We start from the raw sequence: 13,185 nt of genomic DNA, 5'->3' as shown, positions 1-13,185 counted from the left end.
CTGAAGCATGTCGTAAGGGGGGGTGGTTATCTCTTTCATCAAAAATCTGGCGTTTTTCATTGAACAATAAAGGCCTCCAAATGTTATTTAATTCACTTCCCTTGGAGGAGAAACACTTTTTAAGGCCTCAGAATGAGTAAATTGGCCATTTCCATTCACTTTTACCCATTCCTCAAATCTTGTGTTTAAGGCCCCTGGAAGCATGAAAATCACTTTAAACAGATAATTTTATCTTTAAAAGTGATTTTCCACGTACAAATGTGAATTGTAGTTCAAAGAGGCAACATTTGAAAATGGACCATTTTTTTCGTTTCTGAAGCATGTCGTAAGGGGGGTGGTTATCTCTTTCATCAAAAATCGGGCATTTTTGATTGAACAATAAAGGCCTACAAATGTTATTTAATTCACTTTCTGGGGTGGAGAAAAACTTTTTAAGGCCTCAGAGTGAATAAATTGGCCATTCTCATTCAAGTTTTCCCATTCCTCAAATCTTGTGTTTAGGGCCCGGGGAAGCTTGAAAATCACTTCAAACATCTAATTTTATCTCTAAAAGTGATTATCCACGTACAAATATGAATTGTAGTTCAAAGACGCAACATTTGAAAATGGACCATTTTTTTTATTTCTGAAGCATGTCGTCGGGGGGGTGGTTATCTCTTTCGTCAAAAATCTGGCGTTTTCGCTTGAACAATAAAGACCTCCAAATGTTATTTTATGCACTTGCCGTGGAGTAGAAACACTTTTTAAGGCCGCAGAGTGAGTAAATTGCCCATTTTCATTCACTTTTACCCATTCCAAAAATCTTGTGTTTAAGACCCCTGGACGCATGAACATCACTTTAAACATATCATTTTATCTCTAAAAGTGATAATCCACATACAAATGTGAATTGTAGTTCAAAGATGCAACATTTGAAAATGAACCATTTTTTTCGTTTCTGAAGCATGTCGTAAGGGGGGTGGTTATCTCTTTCATCAAAAATCTGGCGTTTTTGATTGAACAATAAAGGCCTCCAAATGTTATTTAATTCACTTCCCGTGGAGGAGAAACACTTTTTAAGGTCTCAGAATGAGTAAATTGGCCATTTCCATTCACTTTTACCCATTCCACAAATCTTGTGTTTAAGGCCCCTGGAAGCATGAAAATCACTTTAAACATCTCATTTTATCTTTAAAAGTGATTTTCCACATACAAATGTGAATTGTAGTTCAAAGAGGCAACATTTGAAAATGGACCATTTTTTTCCTTTCTGAAGCATGTCGTAAGGGGGGTGGTTATCTCTTTCATCAAAAATCGGGCGTTTTTGATTGAACAATAAAGGCCTACAAATGTTATTTAATTCGCTTCCCGTGGAGTAGAAATACTTTTTAAGGCCGCAGAGTGAGTAAATTGGCCATTTTCATTCACTTTTACCCATTCCTCAAATCTTGTGTTTAAGGCCCCTGGAAGCATGAAAATCACTTTAAACATCTCATTTTTTCTTTAAAAGTGATTTTCCACGTACAAATGTGAATTGTAGTTCAAAGAGGCAACATTTGAAAACGGACCATTTTTTTCGTTTCTGAAGCATGTCGTAAGGGGGGGTGGTTATCTCTTTCACCAACAAATGGGCGTTTTTGATTGAACAATAAAGGCCTCCAAATGTTATTTTATTCAATTCCAGTGGAGTAGAAACACTTTTTAAGGCCGCAGAGTGAGTAAATTGGCCATTTTCATTCACTTTTACCCATTCCAAAAATCTTGTGTTTAAGACCCCTGGACGCATGAAAATCACTTTAAACATATCATTTTATCTCTAAAAGTGATAATCCACATACAAATGTGAATTGTAGTTCAAAGATGCAACATTTGAAAATGAACCATTATTTTCGTTTCTGAAGCATGTCGTAAGGGGGGGTGGTTATCTCTTTCATCAAAAATCTGGCGTTTTTGATTGAACAATAAAGGCCTCCAAATGTTATTTAATTCACTTCCCGTGGAGGAGAAACACTTTTTAAGGCCTCAGAATGAGTAAATTGGCCATTTCCATTCACTTTTACCCATTCCTCAAATCTTGTGTTTAAGGCCCCTGGAAGCATGAAAATCACTTTAAACATATCATTTTATCTTTAAAAGTGATTTTCCACATACAAATGTGAATTGTAGTTCAAAGACGCAACATTTGAAAATGGACCATTTTTTTCGTTTCTGAAGCATATCGTAAGGGGGGGTGGTTATCTTTTTTATCAAAAATCGGGCGTTTTTCATTGAACAATAAAGGCCTACAAATGTTATTTAATTCGCTTCCCGTGGAGTAGAAATACTTTTTAAGGCCGCAGAGTGAGTAAATTGGCCATTTTCATTCACTTTTACCCATTCCTCAAATCTTGTGTTTAAGGCCCCTGGAAGCATGAAAATCACTTTAAACATCTCATTCTTTCTTTAAAAGTGATTTTCCACGTACAAATGTGAATTGTAGTTCAAAGAGGCAACATTTGAAAACGGACCATTTTTTTCGTTTCTGAAGCATGTCGTAAGGGGGGGTGGTTATCTCTTTCACCAAAAAATGGGCGTTTTTGATTGAACAATAAAGGCCTCCAAATGTTATTTTATTCACTTCCAGTGGAGTAGAAACACTTTTTAAGGCCGCAGAGTGAGTAAATTGGCCATTTTCATTCACTTTTACCCATTCCAAAAATCTTGTGTTTAAGACCCCTGGACGCATGAAAATCACTTTAAACATATCATTTTATCTCTAAAAGTGATAATCCACATACAAATGTGAATTGTAGTTCAAAGAGGCAACATTTGAAAATGAACCATTTTTTTTGTTTCTGAAGCATGTCGTAAGGGGGAGTGGTTATCTCTTTCATCAAAAATCGGGCATTTTTGATTGAACAATAAAGGCCTACAAATGTTATTTAATTCACTTTCTGGGGTGGAGAAAAACTTTTTAAGGCCTCAGAGTGAATAAATTGGCCATTTTCATTCAAGTTTTCCCATTCCTCAAATCTTGTGTTTAGGGCCCGGGGAAGCTTGAAAATCACTTCAAACATCTAATTTTATCTCTAAAAGTGATTATCCACGTACAAATGTGAATTGTAGTTCAAAGACGCAACATTTGAAAATGGACCATTTTTTTTATTTCTGAAGCATGTCGTCGGCAGGGGGTGGTTATCTCTTTCGTCAAAAATCTGGCGTTTTCGCTTGAACAATAAAGACCTCCAAATGTAATTTTATGCACTTGCCGTGGAGTAGAAACACTTTTTAAGGCCGCAGAGTGAGTAAATTGCCCATTTTCATTCACTTTTACCCATTCCTCAAATCTTGTGTTTAAGGCGCCTGGAAGCATGAAAATCACTTTAAACATCTCATTTTTTCTTTAAAAGTGATTTTCCACGTACAAATGTGAATTGTAGTTCAATGAGGCAACATTTGAAAACCAACCATTTTTTTCGTTTCTGAAGCACGTCGTAAGGGGGGGTGGTTATCACTTTCACCAAACAATGGGCGTTTTTGATTGAACAATAAAGGCCTCCAAGTGTTATTTTATTCACTTCCCGTGGAGTAGAAACACTTTTTAAGGCCGCAGAGTGAGTAAATTGGCCATTTTCATTCACTTTTACCCATTTCTCAAATCTTGTGTTTAGGGCCCCTGGAAGCTTGAAAATCACTTTAAACATCTAATCTTATATCTAAAAGTGATTTTCCACGTACAAATGTGAATTGTAGTTCAAAGACGCAACATTTGAAAATGGACCATTTTTTTCGTTTCTGAAGCATGTCGTAAGGGGGGGTGGTTATCTCTTTCATCAAAAATCTGGCGTTTTTCATTGAACAATAAAGGCCTCCAATGTTATTTAATTCACTTCCCTTGGAGTAGAAACACTTTTTAAGGCCTCAGAATGAGTAAATTGGCCATTTCCATTCACTTTTACCCATTCCTCAAATCTTGTGTTTAAGGCCCCTGGAAGCATGAAAATCACTTTAAACAGATAATTTTATCTTTAAAAGTGATTTTCCACGTACAAATGTGAATTGTAGTTCAAAGAGGCAACATTTGAAAACGGACCATTTTTTTCATTTCTGAAGCATGTCGTAAGGGGGGTGGTTATCTCTTTCATCAAAAATCGGGCATTTTTGATTGAACAATAAAGGCCTACAAATGTTATTTAATTCACTTTCTGGGGTGGAGAAAATCTTTTTAAGGCCTCAGAGTGAATAAATTGGCCATTTTCATTCAAGTTTTCCCATTCCTCAAATCTTGTGTTTAGGGCCCGGGGAAGCTTGAAAATCACTTCAAACATCTAATTTTATCTCTAAAAGTGATTATCCACGTACAAATATGAATTGTAGTTCAAAGACGCAACATTTGAAAATGGACCATTTTTTTTATTTCTGAAGCATGTCGTCGGGGGGGTGGTTATCTCTTTCGTCAAAAATCTGGCGTTTTCGCTTGAACAATAAAGACCTCCAAATGTTATTTTATGCACTTGCCGTGGAGTAGAAACACTTTTTAAGGCCGCAGAGTGAGTAAATTGTCCATTTTCATTCACTTTTACCCATTCCAAAAATCTTGTGTTTAAGACCCCTGGACGCATGAACATCACTTTAAACATATCATTTTATCTCTAAAACTGATAATCCACATACAAATGTGAATTGTAGTTCAAAGATGCAACATTTGAAAATGAACCATTATTTTCGTTTCTGAAGCATGTCGTAAGGGGGGGTGGTTATCTCTTTCATCAAAAATCTGGCGTTTTTCATTGAACAATAAAGGCCTCCAAATGTTATTTAATTCACTTCCCGTGGAGGAGAAACACTTTTTAAGGCCTCAGAATGAGTAAATTGGCCATTTTCATTCACTTTTACCCATTCCTCAAATCTTGTGTTTAAGGCCCCTGGAAGCATGAAAATCACTTTAAACATCTCATTTTATCTTTAAAAGTGATTTTCCACATACAAATGTGAATTGTAGTTCAAAGAGGCAACATTTGAAAATGGACCATTTTTTTCGTTTCTGAAGCATGTCGTAAGGGGGGGTGGTTATCTTTTTCATCAAAAATCGGGCGTTTTTGATTGAACAATAAAGGCCTACAAATGTTATTTAATTCGCTTCCCGTGGAGTAGAAATACTTTTTAAGGCCGCAGAGTGAGTAAATTGGCCATTTTCATTCACTTTTACCCATTCCTCAAATCTTGTGTTTAAGGCCCCTGGAAGCATGAAAATCACTTTAAACATCTCATTCTTTCTTTAAAAGTGATTTTCCACGTAAAAATGTGAATTGTAGTTCAAAGAGGCAACATTTGAAAACGGACCATTTTTTTCGTTTCTGAAGCATGTCGTAAGGGGGGGTGGTTATCTCTTTCACCAAAAAATGGGTGTTTTTGATTGAACAATAAAGGCCTCCAAATGTTATTTTATTCACTTCCAGTGGAGTAGAAACACTTTTTAAGGCCGCAGAGTGAGTAAATTGGCCATTTTCATTCACTTTTACCCATTCCAAAAATCTTGTGTTTAAGACCCCTGGACGCATGAAAATCACTTTAAACATATCATTTTATCTCTAAAAGTGATAATCCACATACAAATGTGAATTGTAGTTCAAAGAGGCAACATTTGAAAATGAACCATTTTTTTTGTTTCTGAAGCATGTCGTAAGGGGGGGTGGTTATCTCTTTCATCAAAAATCGGGCATTTTTGATTGAACAATAAAGGCCTACAAATGTTATTTAATTCACTTTCTGGGGTGGAGAAAAACTTTTTAAGGCCTCAGAGTGAATAAATTGGCCATTTTCATTCAAGTTTTCCCATTCCTCAAATCTTGTGTTTAGGGCCCGGGGAAGCTTGAAAATCACTTCAAACATCTAATTTTATCTCTAAAAGTGATTATCCACGTACAAATGTGAATTGTAGTTCAAAGACGCAACATTTGAAAATGGACCATTTTTTTTATTTCTGAAGCATGTCGTCGGGGGGGGTGGTTATCTCTTTCGTCAAAAATCTGGCGTTTTCGCTTGAACAATAAAGACCTCCAAATGTTATTTTATGCACTTGCCGTGGAGTAGAAACACTTTTTAAGGCCGCAGAGTGAGTAAATTGCCCATTTTCATTCACTTTTACCCATTCCTCAAATCTTGTGTTTAAGGCGCCTGGAAGCATGAAAATCACTTTAAACATCTCATTTTTTCTTTAAAAGTGATTTTCCACGTACAAATGTGAATTGTAGTTCAATGAGGCAACATTTGAAAACCAACCATTTTTTTCGTTTCTGAAGCATGTCGTAAGGGGGGGTGGTTATCTCTTTCACCAAACAATGGGCATTTTTGATTGAACAATAAAGGCCTCCAAATGTTATTTTATTCACTTCCCGTGGAGTAGAAACACTTTTTAAGGCCGCAGAGTGAGTAAATTGGCCATTTTCATTTACTTTTACCCATTCCTCAAATCTTGTGTTTAAGGCCCCTGGAAGCATGAAAATCACTTTAAACAGATAATTTTATCTTTAAAAGTGATTTTCCACGTACAAATGTGAATTGTAGTTCAAAGAGGCAACATTTGAAAATGGACCATTTTTTTCGTTTCTGAAGCATGTCGTAAGGGGGGTGGTTATCTCTTTCATCAAAAATCGGGCATTTTTGATTGAACAATAAAGGCCTACAAATGTTATTTAATTCACTTTCTGGGGTGGAGAAAAACTTTTTAAGGCCTCAGAGTGAATAAATTGGCCATTCTCATTCAAGTTTTCCCATTCCTCAAATCTTGTGTTTAGGGCCCGGGGAAGCTTGAAAATCACTTCAAACATCTAATTTTATCTCTAAAAGTGATTATCCACGTACAAATATGAATTGTAGTTCAAAGACGCAACATTTGAAAATGGACCATTTTTTTTATTTCTGAAGCATGTCGTCGGGGGGGTGGTTATCTCTTTCGTCAAAAATCTGGCGTTTTCGCTTGAACAATAAAGACCTCCAAATGTTATTTTATGCACTTGCCGTGGAGTAGAAACACTTTTTAAGGCCGCAGAGTGAGTAAATTGCCCATTTTCATTCACTTTTACCCATTCCAAAAATCTTGTGTTTAAGACCCCTGGACGCATGAACATCACTTTAAACATATCATTTTATCTCTAAAAGTGATAATCCACATACAAATGTGAATTGTAGTTCAAAGATGCAACATTTGAAAATGAACCATTTTTTTCGTTTCTGAAGCATGTCGTAAGGGGGGTGGTTATCTCTTTCATCAAAAATCTGGCGTTTTTGATTGAACAATAAAGGCCTCCAAATGTTATTTAATTCACTTCCCGTGGAGGAGAAACACTTTTTAAGGTCTCAGAATGAGTAAATTGGCCATTTCCATTCACTTTTACCCATTCCACAAATCTTGTGTTTAAGGCCCCTGGAAGCATGAAAATCACTTTAAACATCTCATTTTATCTTTAAAAGTGATTTTCCACATACAAATGTGAATTGTAGTTCAAAGAGGCAACATTTGAAAATGGACCATTTTTTTCCTTTCTGAAGCATGTCGTAAGGGGGGTGGTTATCTCTTTCATCAAAAATCGGGCGTTTTTGATTGAACAATAAAGGCCTACAAATGTTATTTAATTCGCTTCCCGTGGAGTAGAAATACTTTTTAAGGCCGCAGAGTGAGTAAATTGGCCATTTTCATTCACTTTTACCCATTCCTCAAATCTTGTGTTTAAGGCCCCTGGAAGCATGAAAATCACTTTAAACATCTCATTTTTTCTTTAAAAGTGATTTTCCACGTACAAATGTGAATTGTAGTTCAAAGAGGCAACATTTGAAAACGGACCATTTTTTTCGTTTCTGAAGCATGTCGTAAGGGGGGGTGGTTATCTCTTTCACCAACAAATGGGCGTTTTTGATTGAACAATAAAGGCCTCCAAATGTTATTTTATTCAATTCCAGTGGAGTAGAAACACTTTTTAAGGCCGCAGAGTGAGTAAATTGGCCATTTTCATTCACTTTTACCCATTCCAAAAATCTTGTGTTTAAGACCCCTGGACGCATGAAAATCACTTTAAACATATCATTTTATCTCTAAAAGTGATAATCCACATACAAATGTGAATTGTAGTTCAAAGATGCAACATTTGAAAATGAACCATTATTTTCGTTTCTGAAGCATGTCGTAAGGGGGGGTGGTTATCTCTTTCATCAAAAATCTGGCGTTTTTGATTGAACAATAAAGGCCTCCAAATGTTATTTAATTCACTTCCCGTGGAGGAGAAACACTTTTTAAGGCCTCAGAATGAGTAAATTGGCCATTTCCATTCACTTTTACCCATTCCTCAAATCTTGTGTTTAAGGCCCCTGGAAGCATGAAAATCACTTTAAACATATCATTTTATCTTTAAAAGTGATTTTCCACATACAAATGTGAATTGTAGTTCAAAGACGCAACATTTGAAAATGGACCATTTTTTTCGTTTCTGAAGCATATCGTAAGGGGGGGTGGTTATCTTTTTTATCAAAAATCGGGCGTTTTTCATTGAACAATAAAGGCCTACAAATGTTATTTAATTCGCTTCCCGTGGAGTAGAAATACTTTTTAAGGCCGCAGAGTGAGTAAATTGGCCATTTTCATTCACTTTTACCCATTCCTCAAATCTTGTGTTTAAGGCCCCTGGAAGCATGAAAATCACTTTAAACATCTCATTTTTTCTTTAAAAGTGATTTTCCACGTACAAATGTGAATTGTAGTTCAAAGAGGCAACATTTGAAAACGGACCATTTTTTTCGTTTCTGAAGCATGTCGTAAGGGGGGGTGGTTATCTCTTTCACCAAAAAATGGGCGTTTTTGATTGAACAATAAAGGCCTCCAAATGTTATTTTATTCACTTCCAGTGGAGTAGAAACACTTTTTAAGGCCGCAGAGTGAGTAAATTGGCCATTTTCATTCACTTTTACCCATTCCAAAAATCTTGTGTTTAAGACCCCTGGACGCATGAAAATCACTTTAAACATATCATTTTATCTCTAAAAGTGATAATCCACATACAAATGTGAATTGTAGTTCAAAGAGGCAACATTTGAAAATGAACCATTTTTTTTGTTTCTGAAGCATGTCGTAAGGGGGAGTGGTTATCTCTTTCATCAAAAATCGGGCATTTTTGATTGAACAATAAAGGCCTACAAATGTTATTTAATTCACTTTCTGGGGTGGAGAAAAACTTTTTAAGGCCTCAGAGTGAATAAATTGGCCATTTTCATTCAAGTTTTCCCATTCCTCAAATCTTGTGTTTAGGGCCCGGGGAAGCTTGAAAATCACTTCAAACATCTAATTTTATCTCTAAAAGTGATTATCCACGTACAAATGTGAATTGTAGTTCAAAGACGCAACATTTGAAAATGGACCATTTTTTTTATTTCTGAAGCATGTCGTCGGGGGGGGGTGGTTATCTCTTTCGTCAAAAATCTGGCGTTTTCGCTTGAACAATAAAGACCTCCAAATGTAATTTTATGCACTTGCCGTGGAGTAGAAACACTTTTTAAGGCCGCAGAGTGAGTAAATTGCCCATTTTCATTCACTTTTACCCATTCCTCAAATCTTGTGTTTAAGGCGCCTGGAAGCATGAAAATCACTTTAAACATCTCATTTTTTCTTTAAAAGTGATTTTCCACGTACAAATGTGAATTGTAGTTCAATGAGGCAACATTTGAAAACCAACCATTTTTTTCGTTTCTGAAGCACGTCGTAAGGGGGGGTGGTTATCACTTTCACCAAACAATGGGCGTTTTTGATTGAACAATAAAGGCCTCCAAGTGTTATTTTATTCACTTCCCGTGGAGTAGAAACACTTTTTAAGGCCGCAGAGTGAGTAAATTGGCCATTTTCATTCACTTTTACCCATTTCTCAAATCTTGTGTTTAGGGCCCCTGGAAGCTTGAAAATCACTTTAAACATCTAATCTTATATCTAAAAGTGATTTTCCACGTACAAATGTGAATTGTAGTTCAAAGACGCAACATTTGAAAATGGACCATTTTTTTCGTTTCTGAAGCATGTCGTAAGGGGGGGTGGTTATCTCTTTCATCAAAAATCTGGCGTTTTTCATTGAACAATAAAGGCCTCCAATGTTATTTAATTCACTTCCCTTGGAGTAGAAACACTTTTTAAGGCCTCAGAATGAGTAAATTGTCCATTTCCATTCACTTTTACCCATTCCTCAAATCTTGTGTTTAAGGCCCCTGGAAGCATGAAAATCACTTTAAACAGATAATTTTATCTTTAAAAGTGATTTTCCACGTACAAATGTGAATTGTAGTTCAAAGAGGCAACATTTGAAAACGGACCATTTTTTTCATTTCTGAAGCATGTCGTAAGGGGGGTGGTTATCTCTTTCATCAAAAATCGGGCATTTTTGATTGAACAATAAAGGCCTACAAATGTTATTTAATTCACTTTCTGGGGTGGAGAAAATCTTTTTAAGGCCTCAGAGTGAATAAATTGGCCATTTTCATTCAAGTTTTCCCATTCCTCAAATCTTGTGTTTAGGGCCCGGGGAAGCTTGAAAATCACTTCAAACATCTAATTTTATCTCTAAAAGTGATTATCCACGTACAAATATGAATTGTAGTTCAAAGACGCAACATTTGAAAATGGACCATTTTTTTTATTTCTGAAGCATGTCGTCGGGGGGGTGGTTATCTCTTTCGTCAAAAATCTGGCGTTTTCGCTTGAACAATAAAGACCTCCAAATGTTATTTTATGCACTTGCCGTGGAGTAGAAACACTTTTTAAGGCCGCAGAGTGAGTAAATTGCCCATTTTCATTCACTTTTACCCATTCCAAAAATCTTGTGTTTAAGACCCCTGGACGCATGAACATCACTTTAAACATATCATTTTATCTCTAAAAGTGATAATCCACATACAAATGTGAATTGTAGTTCAAAGATGCAACATTTGAAAATGAACCATTTTTTTCGTTTCTGAAGCATGTCGTAAGGGGGGTGGTTATCTCTTTCATCAAAAATCTGGCGTTTTTGATTGAACAATAAAGGCCTCCAAATGTTATTTAATTCACTTCCCGTGGAGGAGAAACACTTTTTAAGGCCTCAGAATGAGTAAATTGGCCATTTCCATTCACTTTTACCCATTCCTCAAATCTTGTGTTTAAGGCCCCTGAAAGCATGAAAATCACTTTAAACATCTCATTTTATCTTTAAAAGTGATTTTCCACATACAAATGTGAATTGTAGTTCAAAGAGGCAACATTTGAAAATGGACCATTTTTTTCCTTTCTGAAGCATGTCGTAAGGGGGGTGGTTATCTCTTTCATCAAAAATCGGGCGTTTTTGATTGAACAATAAAGGCCTACAAATGTTATTTAATTCGCTTCCCGTGGAGTAGAAATACTTTTTAAGGCCGCAGAGTGAGTAAATTGGCCATTTTCATTCACTTTTACCCATTCCTCAAATCTTGTGTTTAAGGCCCCTGGAAGCATGAAAATCACTTTAAACATCTCATTTTTTCTTTAAAAGTGATTTTCCACGTACAAATGTGAATTGTAGTTCAAACAGGCAACATTTGAAAACGGACCATTTTTTTCGTTTCTGAAGCATGTCGTAAGGGGGGTGGTTATCTCTTTCACCAACAAATGGGCGTTTTTGATTGAACAATAAAGGCCTCCAAATGTTATTTTATTCAATTCCAGTGGAGTAGAAACACTTTTTAAGGCCGCAGAGTGAGTAAATTGGCCATTTTCATTCACTTTTACCCATTCCAAAAATCTTGTGTTTAAGACCCCTGGACGCATGAAAATCACTTTAAACATATCATTTTATCTCTAAAAGTGATAATCCACATACAAATGTGAATTGTAGTTCAAAGATGCAACACTTGAAAATGAACCTTTTTTTTCGTTTCTGAAGCATGTCGTAAGGGGGGGTGGTTATCTCTTTCATCAAAAATCTGGCGTTTTTGATTGAACAATAAAGGCCTCCAAATGTTATTTAATTCACTTCCCGTGGAGGAGAAACACTTTTTAAGGCCTCAGAATGAGTAAATTGGCCATTTCCATTCACTTTTACCCATTCCTCAAATCTTGTGTTTAAGGCCCCTGGAAGCATGAAAATCACTTTAAACATATCATTTTATCTTTAAAAGTGATTTTCCACATACAAATGTGAATTGTAGTTCAAAGAGGCAACATTTGAAAATGGACCAGTTTTTTTAGTTTCTGAAGCATGTCGTAAGGGGGGTGGTTATCTCTTTCATCAAAAATCGGGCATTTTTGATTGAACAATAAAGGCCTACAAATGTTATTTAATTCGCTTCCCGTGGAGGAGAAACACTTTTTAAGGCCGCAGAGTGAGTAAATTGGCCAGTTTCATTCACTTTTACCCATTCCTCAAATCTTGTGTTTAAGGCCCCTGGAAGCATGAAAATCAGTTTAAACATCTCATTTTTTCTTTAAAAGTCATTTTCCACGTACAAATGTGAATTGTAGTTCAAAGAGGCAACATTTGAAAACGGACCATTTTTTTCGTTTCTGAAGCATGTCGTAAGGGGGGGTGGTTATCTCTTTCACCAAAAAATGGGCGTTTTTGATTGAACAATAAAGGCCTCCAAATGTTATTTTATTCACTTCCAGTGGAGGAGAAACACTTTTTAAGGCCTCAGAATGAGTAAATTGGCCATTTCCATTCACTTTTACCCATTTCTCAAATCTTGTGTTTAAGACCCCTGGACGCATGAAAATCACTTTAAACATATCATTTTATCTCTAAAAGTGATAATCCACATACAAATGTGAATTGTAGTTCAAAGAGGCAACATTTGAAAATGAACCATTTTTTTTGTTTCTGAAGCATGTCGTAAGGGGGAGTGGTTATCTCTTTCATCAAAAATCGGGCATTTTTGATTGAACAATAAAGGCCTACAAATGTTATTTAATTCGCTTCCCGTGGAGTAGAAATACTTTTTAAGGCCGCAGAGTGAGTAAATTGGCCATTTTCATTCACTTTTACCCATTCCTCAAATCTTGTGTTTAAGGCCCCTGGAAGCATGAAAATCACTTTAAACATCTCATTCTTTCTTTAAAAGTGATTTTCCACGTACAAATGTGAATTGTAGTTCAAAGAGGCAACATTTGAAAACGGACCATTTTTTTCGTTTCTGAAGCATGTCGTAAGGGGGGGTGGTTATCTCTTTCACCAAAAAATGGGCGTT

The sequence above is a fragment of the Triturus cristatus genome, chromosome 10 (genome assembly GCF_964204655.1).
Source record: "Triturus cristatus chromosome 10, aTriCri1.1, whole genome shotgun sequence".
In the NCBI taxonomy this organism is placed as follows: domain Eukaryota; kingdom Metazoa; phylum Chordata; class Amphibia; order Caudata; family Salamandridae; genus Triturus; species Triturus cristatus.
This window is presented reverse-complemented; position numbering follows the sequence as displayed.